At 32.1% G+C, this 8,623-nt stretch overlaps 1 pseudogene; it reads right to left on the reverse strand.

Annotated features, from left to right (window-relative positions):
* Nucleotides 1-307: 307 nt before the first annotated feature.
* Nucleotides 308-1,595, reverse strand: LOC114386889 (annotated as a pseudogene).
* Between the last annotated feature and the right edge of the window lie 7,028 nt (nucleotides 1,596-8,623).

Consider the following 8,623-nt stretch of genomic DNA (forward strand, 5'->3'; position numbering starts at 1 on the left):
TTATCTATGGGAAAGCATTATAAGTTATGAAACTGATTCATATATACTTCTTATCAAGGGAATGAGTACAAATGTGGCCAGTCTTGTCTTGTATTTTCCCCTTATTTTGAGATGTTTCTCTTCAGCGATTCATGATATAGGGTCATATTTTCCTTTTCATTTGAATCATATGCCTTTAATATATGTTCTTTGTTGTGTCTGTAAATTCTGTATGGTTTGCCTTCATGTAGATTTTTTGGATTAGGCTTCACTGTTGCTGTTAATAAATTAACTTGCTATTATAAAATGGGAAAAAACAGGAAAAAAAATAAGAATAAATTTAACGCATTCCACTATAGCACCCTCTACAATATTTACATTCCTTATTTCCTTTCATAATTGATTCTTTCTAAGCAATTCATTTCCAGAATTTCAGAGTTCCACAACCTCTTCTGTTTGTTCTGTGCTGGCATAGACCTTTAATCAGATCTTTTATGGATCGATGAATGTTCTGAAATTTTGTTCAAGTGGACTGAAATACTCAATTTTTATGGATGAATTGCGAAGATACCTGAAATTTAGCCCTTTATAGTACAATTTTGCATCTCAATTTAGAGTAGGTTAGATGAATAGATTTTAATTAATTTTGTCATGTTTCCTAATCATAGGATTGGATTAATTGGCAGGGGAGATTAGATGTCCCAAACTCTATATCATGATTATATATAATGTAGACAGTTTATAGGGGTACACAAGGTAATGATAGTTGTCTACTTATTACCAGAAATAACTACATCATAGTCCACTTGTATTCTGGAGTCTTCTTCATATCTTTAGCTGAAGTGAGCCCTTATCTTTTTCTTGAAGTGAGTCCTCCAATAATTCTTTATCTCATTGTCAGTTCTTCCTGGCAAGCTTCTTGCAATTGTTGACCACCTGAAGTGATTAATTTTGATTTAGCTTCGCAGATTTATTATAAAAACATGCAAGTTCAAAGAGATTTGGAATTCATTTTTTTTTACCTGTTTCCCCACCTAGCATGCAGCTCTAGAATTATGCTTTCTTCTTGTGGTGTTATTTGACCCTTCTCGAGGTCTGGCCTCAGGTAATTCACCCATCTCAATCTGCAGCTCTTCCCATTTCTTTTTAGTCCTGTTAAGAGAATAATAAATGATCAATCATTTGGACAAAAAAAAAGATGATAAAAACAATTATGAAGAATGATACTCAAGAGTCAAGAGTTAAGAATAATAAATAACATGATCCCAAAAGGCCAAAAGAAAAACTTATGGTAAAGGGTAGTCAATTTACTGAGTTGAAGTTGGAAGCAATTTAATTGTTGTGTCACTTGTATTGTCAAAGTCAATTGATATTAGACTTAGGTGTAAACTATGTTAGGAATTAAGGAGCAAGACATATATAGTGTATAAAGTTTGGTAGGGACCTGCAAGCCTAGCAGCAGAGTTCCATTTGCCCTCACCATGGAACTTGACATACAGAATGAGCAATCTGTCCTCCTCAGAAGTCCAAGGTCCCTTCCTCCATCCCTCCTCTTCTATCACACCCCACCCCATGTTTCCTGCCATAACTTCCTAATACATACAAAAAGGTGCCTAAGTTGGCTCTTGGGTAAACTTTGTCTTCCAAATTCTATGGTACTGATTTGTGTTCAATGTTTGCTGCATATTTATACCTGCAGCTATGACTCAACTTGATCCTATCAGTCAATGTTTGTTGCATATTGATACCATTTTTTTTCATAGCATGCTAGGGTGATCAGATTATAATTTGCAAATGTTAATCCCGACAAAAATGAGTGTTTTAATTAAAATTAATATAAATATCAGGACAAAATCATATAATTCAATGAATGTTTAGAATAAAAGTGTTTTTTTAACCTTATTAGAGTATTTAGTTTCTTTGTAGAATTTTAAAATATTCCTATACAGTTTAGTCCTTTGAACTGGCTATATAATTAAGACTGATATTTAGTTTGATATTTGATCATATTTAAAGTTGTTTATATTTCTCTTTAAACTGTTCTTTATCTATTGAAAACAAGGCTTTTTCTTTATTTGACATTCATAATTTTTTTTTTTTGTATTTTAAGCTCAAAAGTCAAAAGGATATTACGGGCCTCCAAATGAACATAAGTCCATTGCTGAAGAAGTGCTAGAAACTCATAACTTAACCCAGATATTGAAAGCTGTCGTGACATACTTATTTCACCTGTTCGATCACTAGTTATAAACCTTACTTGTGACGTTTACTTAAGGGGAAAAAAAATCTGAACACCACCAAACCTAATAATAATGTTCCCATTCTTTTAAATTTAATAATAACATATAAAAATGTATATATGTACTAGTAATATCCGTGTGTGGTAAGGATATATGGATAATCATCTTAATAAAGTAAAGACCACAATATATATACTTGTACTGCTAAAACACTTTGTTTAACAGCTAAGCATGTGTGCGCACTTAAACGAAATTTTAAAAAACTAAAGGGCGAAAAATTGGATCATATGTGATTTCTTGTGTTTAACATTTTCTTCTTTTGTAGATGTGTAATTTGTTCTTTTTTGGGTGTCTTTTCAACATAGATTAGGATCAACGTTTTGCTATTGTTCGGGGACACTTGAGAGTATTTAAATTGAACCATTATTCTTTCGGACCTAATTGTTTAATACGATACAAATGTGATGTGGCGTGTCTTCTAGAAATCCATTTCTTAATGAGATCAAACTTTGACACTCGCCCAATTAACTTTGCACTTTCATAAAATTTAAAAGTTATGATATTATTTTTCAGATCAATCAGGCTTTTAGAAGATTGTGAATTCATCATCAGCTCAGTTCTAACGTGACTGGTAAGTCAATTCACAGAAAAACCCACTTAGCATGAAGCTTAATTGAGCCAATAATAGTTAACTTGCTTTTAGATTATTAATGGGTGAGAGTAGATGTGATTCAAATTGTTAATTGTATGATATATGATATATGATATGATTGTATCTAAATAGACGAAGTTCTTGTTGCTTAAATAATTTGGCCAGAGATTTTTTTTCTTTTAAAGAGAATAACAAGATTTTATTAGAAAGGGCTAGTAGGGAAGTTGATCTTAAGCCGTGTAAAGGAAACAAGAATGCTAAAAAACCAAACCATAAAAGGTCAAATTGTACAATGTCATAGACCTTTATCCTGTTTCATCTTCCCATAATATTTGGAATGGTATAGAATATAAAAGTTTTTCTAACTAGCGGGACAAATCCAACTTTCTCAGAAGATGGACAGAGTCTATACCATGGATTTTAAATCACTGAACAGTGTAGGAATGAATGACTGCTAGTCTCTGAGTAGGGAAAAGAAAAAACAAGAAAGTAGACAGAACCTTTGTGTGAGTCATGACTTGGTTTGTACATGTGCTACAAATCATATGTGATTAGTTATGTCAAGTGTTGTCCAAACTCTAAATGATGACTTGACCTTTGTGTGAGTGATGTATAATGGATAAGCAAAGGTGTCTGGCAATTAGAAACATGCCTCTTTCTAGAGATTCAATAAGAATTTGGAAGAATAATTTACGTGAATTGACACTACAATAATACAAATAGTAGCATGTCTATGATCTTAAGGTATGGGTTCTTTGCCAACAACAGCTATTCCTTTTAATCAAACTTGTCTGCTTTTATGTGTGATGTTTGGTCTTCATTCTTTTATGCTTAATAGGAACCAACTTTATTATTTGAGACATGCATTTATCAAACTTTTGTAGTATATAGAAAATCTATTATGTTATTAGCTTTACACACTTTCTTTCCAGTTATATCATTATCAAGTTCATAAAAATGTTAAGGAATTATTTTAAAAATATTTTGAGTCTTTATTTTGCATTGGCTAATGTAATTATCCCACAGGAAAAGGGCCGGCCACTTCCAAAATTTGGTGAATAGGATGTCAATCATCCAACCTCAGCTGAGGGTTTCACAGTGATTTTTAATAAGGCCAGGGATGAGAAAAAGACAGGTGGCAACCCAGATTCACCAGGAAAGACTGCCACTGATCCTCATAGCAAACCTGTAGTAGAGCCTGACAAAACTCAAACTGTAAGATGTTCTTGATGAATTCTCTCTCTACTTACCTGACAAACACACCACTGTTTTTATTTTTAATCTGAATACAACATATTTTGGTCCATCTGAACAGGAATTTTAACCATGCAAAAATGCTGATTGTGTTGTGACATGTGTGTCACGTCATGTATGCCTGTGTTCTTTGCATGAGTTGAGAAACTATTGGATGTGACATTTTCAGTAACTTGAGAAAATATGGTAGAACAAGAATACTAGCTTTGGCCTACTAAATTCAAGATGTATTAAAACTCTGATTTATAGTTTGTAAATTATAACCTTTGCTGAGTTTTCTTCCCCCTCTTTGTTAACAATACAAAGCCTTGGCATACTAAATCCATGATGTATTGAAACCATGATTTATAGTTTGTAAATTATAAACTCCTCTGGGTTTTGTTCCCCCTCCTCATTTTGGTATCAATCTCTGCCGACCTACTAAATTCATTCACAGTATTCACTCTTGGTTGAAATATATTTTTTCCTTATTAAGCTGTGATTAAGATCTTGTTAAAAGCATTAAAATGTCCAAAACAAAAAAGGAAAAGATGGCCTTAATTCAATATATCTTGAAGCAACAAGGCATGAAAACAATAGAAACATTGGTTCATCCTTCATACATAAAAGATAAAATATATAATAAAAAATAATTTAAAATATCAAATATTTTATTCATATGTCATTATATAACTAATAATAAAATATTTACATGTCTTAACTAAAATAATTAGTATAAATATTTTTAATTAGATATATTTTTCAACAATAAATATAAGTTATACAATGATTTTATACATATGTGAACTTTACTTAAAAAATCTCATTTTAATTAGTTACTTTTGTAGTAACTAAAAAGGGAATTTTATTATATGCTTCTAAATAAACCAGACAAGTATTTTCATAATTAGGTTAAAAATAAATAAACAATTAGATACATTTTAGTTAATCTGATTTTTCACATTTAAATATATATATATATATATATATATATATATATATATATATATATATATATATATATTTCTTTGAATGTGACTTGGGTCTAATTCAATCTCAAAAATTAGTTAAGAAATAAAAATTGTTTCTTAATTATAACAATTATAAAGTCTAATATAATTGTATTATTAGTCTATATACAACTTGCATTATTTTCAACTATTCTGAAAAGAAGATGTAGGAAAGCGGAAAAACAAAGACCATAAGTTAAGAAGGAAAAACACCAGGCCAAAAGGACAACATGTGGAACTGTGGAAGAGACAAGTAATTAATAGATAGATGGGAATAATAAGAAGGAAAGACTGCGACTCATGAGAGAAAAAGACTATTATTATTTTTCCCCCAAACAAATCCAAAAAGAGAGGGCCCAGAGACAAGCTTCCTAACAACCTCATTGACTCAGATCTTTATAGTTGTACCCAGCACACTTGTTTGAGCATCGTGAGAAGTAAATTCTCATGCTGAGAACATTCAAAACATTTAAGCTGGAACATCTAGAAAATTATAAGCATTTAAGCATGGCCAGGCTATAGATTCCCAATTTAGGGATGTCACCTAACATGAGTGAACTAAAATTACAGTAGTGTGCTGCTTATAGAATTTTGAAGCTGTTAAAGGGGGAAGCATAGCTTGGCCAGAATTTTTCCTCTACCTTAATTATAGGATTGTATTTATGTGGTTTCTCAGATCCCCATTTCAGATTCTTCTTCGGTTGAAGGACAACTTTTATTTTAACCGGTGTTATGAATATAAAGTATCTCCTAATTTTACCAATGATTAATTTCTATCAAAGAATTGATCCATCACTTTTAATAGAATTTCAAAGACACCTTTCTAGAAACAAAAAATTAAAAAAATATAATACAAAATGTGGAAGTCATTGTCTCATAGAGGACTGAAGTTTGAAGGATGCTGACGTTTACTACGAGCCTGCTTCACTGGGATGACAGGTCGATCGAAGTTGGAATTCTCAACTGAGGACGAACTGCTACTTTCAAAAACCGAAACTGGGCTGTAGGTGTAGGTTTGGAATTGATGCAAATCTTTTCCATTGGAAGTGACATTCTGGTGGGGAATGGTCTTTCCATATGCTGGTCCAGGAGCTTTTGCCAGGTTTTTTATTGGGGAAATCCCATTACTCTGCAATGCCAAACAATCATCAAACCAACAAAAAATGAAAAAAAAAAGAGTAAAAAACAAGAATCAGAAGTAACATATACACAATTTCCAGCTGTTTTATTGGGGATATGATTATTTGAATAAATAAGTGAAAGAGGAATCTATGCAATTTCTTCCAACATTTACATTTATACTCCACAAACCTAATCACAAGAAAGCACTGCTACTGTTCTAATATGTATACTTGTATAGTTATCAAGTATCAGATGCTGTCAGTCAAGTCATCATATCAGCGACTAAAGAGCCATAGTCCCTCAAACTACTTGCTGTCTTTTTGCGATTTCAATTTGCAATACTACATAGGATAGTCTTGTCAATTGTCACTTAAGAAAATCGGACTGCAGACAGTGTAAAACATTTTGTTTCATAACCCATTAAACAGTATACACATACACATAGGAAAACCCAATACCTATAATCAGCCACAGCTCACTTATCAACCACCTGACCATATGCAAGGAGTTTCTTCAATTAAATCCATAGGGAGACAGAAGTAGATTTGGGCAACGGATCTGATACTTAGAACTCCACCCCACCACTTACCAAATACAACCACATAAGACACACATTCATCTAATCATCCACTTCTTAGGAAAACAAATTTTTACATCTTTCTATGTTCGCATGTCATCCATTCACCATTCAAAATAACTAAACACTTAAAAATTCCAAGTATTGTTACCAGAACCTAATCACTTTGAGAGAAACACCCCAAATATATGAGAAATGAACTTTGACATATTTTAGGGTCCATGAAACTATTGAATATGTTTTTTCATATAGAATGTTCCATTATAAAATTCCCCTGTCTTCTTGATGGGCTAAAATGAAGTTTCTTTGTCCATGATTAAATGAGAGACTTTGACATCTCTGCCGCTTATTGTGCTTGCTTCTAGTTCTCACACAGTTGTGATTTATTTTCAAACCAAGTAGAGAGAATGATCAAGAAGCATCAAACTACAGAGAATAATTCTTTTGTTTGTCTTACGTCTTGTTTTGCCTGATATAATTTATAATTATTGAGTCATGACTAGTTTGAAAAGTTCAGTTCTAACTCTCAAAAGGTAGCAAACAGACTGATAGAGTCATGGAGCAAATGATTCGAGCCTCTCTGTTTTTGGTTTATACTAACCCTCTTAGACTGCTTTAGCAGCAGAAGGCATTGAATTGTTTTTCTGAAATTTTGCTTGATATTGTCTTACCTAATTTGGCTTATTTTTTTTTTGTGATTTAACAAATTCCTTGATATTATCCTTTGTTAATATACTCCAAGTCCAATGTGTCCTTTCAAAATCAAAGATTAGTCTTGTACGTTATATCCAATGTCATGATGGCGTCAATATCCAATCCATGATGACTTTGTAGCCAACATCATAATGAAGCTCCCACATAAAAAAGCCACTAAATATCAACTAGGAAGAACCAGACCGTAGAACAAGTCTGTAGTTGGATAATGTCCAGAAGAAGAACTGTTAATATTCTTTGAAAGCTCTAGACATGGTTTTATATATATATATATATATATATATATATATAGTGTCCCATTATATCTATCAATCGTTGACCTTTCCATACAGATTAATTCATATTGGAGTAATTCAAGTGTCATAACTTTATCGGATGTCATAATTTGAATGCTTCTCACTATAAACTCTTTAGTGGGGTTTAGTGTATCACATGCTCATAACTTTAACAGATATAGGAGAAGGACCCTACCAACTGGGTTCAGAATTCAGACAATGAATGGACCCAACTCAGCCATCAAAATCCAACCAGATAACGTACGTATTAATCCATCCCCACCAATGCCTACCTAGGTTCACAATCTGTATCTATCCTTTCCCCAAAATTCTCCCGCTCTAGTTTTTCAATATAAACCATTATATTATTTGATCGATAAATTCATAATTCTATTTGTACAACAAAATAACATTGGATGGATAAGATAAAAAATATATGTATCTAATCTAAACTGCAGAGTAGACACATAAAATTAATTTCCCCTCCTTTTTTATTCAAAATTAGCACTTCAGTCCCGGTAACCATTCTGTTCCACAGACCATGATTTTTGGTTCACAGCCATAAAAATCAAAACCCAATACAAGTTTTCAAATTTGCATTATCTACAGGAGAATAGTAGTAGTAAAAGTGAGAGTAACACACTAGCACTGATAGAAGAGCTAATTTTATTACATTGTAAGTATAACTTATTTTCTTTTTTAGGATAATTTTTCTTTTGGTTGAGAATTTTATAGGAATCTCTAATTTAGGAGTTTTAATGTGTGTTTCTTATCCATTTTGATAACCGCAAAAAAGGGAGAGAATGAATAAAATTTACGGA

This window comes from Glycine soja, chromosome 15 (genome assembly GCF_004193775.1).
Source record: "Glycine soja cultivar W05 chromosome 15, ASM419377v2, whole genome shotgun sequence".
In the NCBI taxonomy this organism is placed as follows: Eukaryota; Viridiplantae; Streptophyta; class Magnoliopsida; order Fabales; family Fabaceae; genus Glycine; species Glycine soja.